Below are 2,639 nucleotides of genomic sequence, written 5' to 3' on the forward strand. Positions count from 1 at the left end.
CCGAAACATCAACATGTGAAAGTCGTAGAATTTTGCAATCAAACTGTGGCTAGTACTGTGATGTTACTAGTAACCTTTTCTTACGTCATATGGCCAAGAGAGCATTTGAAGGCGAAACTTCTGCATGGGGAAGCTGCATCATGAACAAAAGTTTATATCGAGTATTATGTTGACGTTAGTAGGCCCTGGCCGAAAGCGCAGCATGTGAAAGGTATAGATAAAAGTTATCGTTGCAGTCAGTACTGTGTAGTTACTAGTAGCTGGATTTAAGCTCGAAGTGAGACACTGTTGGTGAAACTTCATCATGAGAACGTCACAAGCTGATCACGCTCTATGATATGACTAGTATTATGTTGCTTATAGTAGGCTAAGCGCAAGCCGAAACATCAACATGTGAAAGTCGTAGAATTTTGCGATCAAATTGTGGCTAGTACTGTGATGTTACTAGTAACCTTGTGTTACGTCATATGGCCAAGAGAGCATTTGAAGGCGAAACTTCTGCATGGGGAAGCTGCATCATGAACAAAAGTTTATATCGAGTATTATGTTGACGTTAGTAGGCCCTGGCCGAAAGCGCAGCATGTGAAAGGTATAGATAAAAGTTAGCGTTGCAGTCAGTACTGTGTAGTTACTAGTAGCTGGATTTAAGCTCGAAATGAGACACTGTTGGTGAAACTTCATCATGAGAACGTCACAAGCTGATCACGCTCTATGATATGACTAGTATTATGTTGCTTCTAGTAGGCTAAGCGCAAGCCGAAACATCAACATGTGAAAGTCGTAGAATTTTGCAATCAAACTGTGGCTAGTACTGTGATGTTACTAGTAACCTTTTCTTACGTCATATGGCCAAGAGAGCATTTGAAGGCGAAACTTCTGCATGGGGAAGCTGCATCATGAACAAAAGTTTATATCGAGTATTATGTTGACGTTAGTAGGCCCTGGCCGAAAGCGCAGCATGTGAAAGGTATAGATAAAAGTTATCGTTGCAGTCAGTACTGTGTAGTTACTAGTAGCTGGATTTAAGCTCGAAGTGAGACACTGTTGGTGAAACTTCATCATGAGAACGTCACAAGCTGATCACGCTCTATGATATGACTAGTATTATGTTGCTTATAGTAGGCTAAGCGCAAGCCGAAACATCAACATGTGAAAGTCGTAGAATTTTGCGATCAAACTGTGGCTAGTACTTTGATGATGCTTGTAGCCAACCGAATTGGTTGAAAAGCCCAATAAGTAAGCTAACTTGGGAGAGCTTGTTGGAAACCAAATGCTACTAGATTGGTCCAAATACATCCTTCAACAGGGGATCACTTGGCTCGCTTTACGAAGAGGAGCACAGCTATATGTGTTAATTCGGTATGAATCGCAAGATTTGTTTACCGACCTCTCTAACGCAAAAGGCGGTCTCGGCTTCGGCTGTTGACTGCGTCCGATTCAGGGTTATATAACTCTCGATTGAACACATTGATGTTCTATTGTTGGTGCTTCCAATAAAATTGGAACACTTAAAGCAGAACCGATTCAAATAATAGCATTCTGATCAATGATTGCATTCCTTGATCAAGAACTGCTGGAGTCATTGTGATGGCGAATTTTCTTCATAAGAAAATTGCAAAGAGACGGAACTTAATGAGACTAGTATTATGTTGTTTCTAGTAAGCGGAAGCTGAAACAGCAACATGTGAAAATCAAGTTTTGTTCAATGATCTCGAGGCGATAAGTACTATGAAGCAACTAGTAGCCTAAGCATGACTCAGATTTGAGACAGTCAAAAAGACTGGCGAAACTTCTTCACATGAAAGTTACATAGAGAACTACAAATGTATACAGCGAGTATTATGTTGTTTCTAGTAGGCGAAAGCTGAAACATCAACATGTGAAAGTTGTCTGCAAACTGTAGAACGATATGTGATTAGTACTGTGCTGTTACTAGTAGCCAGTCTGACTGTAGAAGCCAAGACAAAAGGGAACTAATGCATCTGAAAAGGACAAGTTATGGAAAGGTATGCACGATAAGTATTATGTTGTTTCTAGTAAGCGGCAGCTGAAACATCAACATGTGAACGTCGTTGTGTACAGTAACCTAGAACTATATAGTCCTTAGTAACGTGCATTTACTAGTACCTGTAATTGGTATTCAGACTCAGGCAGTTTGGAATAGTTTGGCAAAGATGCACCAGAGAAAACTGGGATTTGATACAGAAATTGTTGAATACAAGTATTATGCTGCTTTCTAGTAGGTTGAATCCGAAACATCAGCATGTGAAAAATTGAAAACATTTCTGGTTCGAATTGTCACAAGTATTTGGTGATCTGAGTAGCCAAACTCACTACAACGCCCAATTGAAGGCAAAAATTCTCAACGGGAAAAGCTATTCTCATTGAATGAGCTAACAAGACGAGTATTATGTTGCTTCTAGTAGGCGAAGCCAAAACATCAACATGTGAAAGTCTTGCTGAACAAATTTAATGTTGTTGAGCTCAGTACCGTGTGAATTAGTAGCCATAATTGGCGAGCGAAAATTGAACTGGCGAAACTTCGTCTTTGGAAAATTGCAGATGCCGAGCACTTATTTTGCAACGAGTATTATGTTGACTGTAGTAAGCGAAAGCCGAAACAGCAACATGTGAAAGCT

General features: G+C 40.1%; 1 pseudogene; it reads left to right on the forward strand.

Annotated features, from left to right (window-relative positions):
- Window positions 1-1,294: 1,294 nt before the first annotated feature.
- LOC142358452 (5.8S ribosomal RNA) lies at window positions 1,295-1,446 on the forward strand (annotated as a pseudogene).
- The last annotated feature ends 1,193 nt before the right edge of the window (window positions 1,447-2,639 follow it).

Source organism: Convolutriloba macropyga, unplaced genomic scaffold, assembly GCF_964194025.1.
Source record: "Convolutriloba macropyga unplaced genomic scaffold, txConMacr16.3 SCAFFOLD_1563, whole genome shotgun sequence".
NCBI classification, from domain to species: domain Eukaryota; kingdom Metazoa; phylum Xenacoelomorpha; order Acoela; family Convolutidae; genus Convolutriloba; species Convolutriloba macropyga.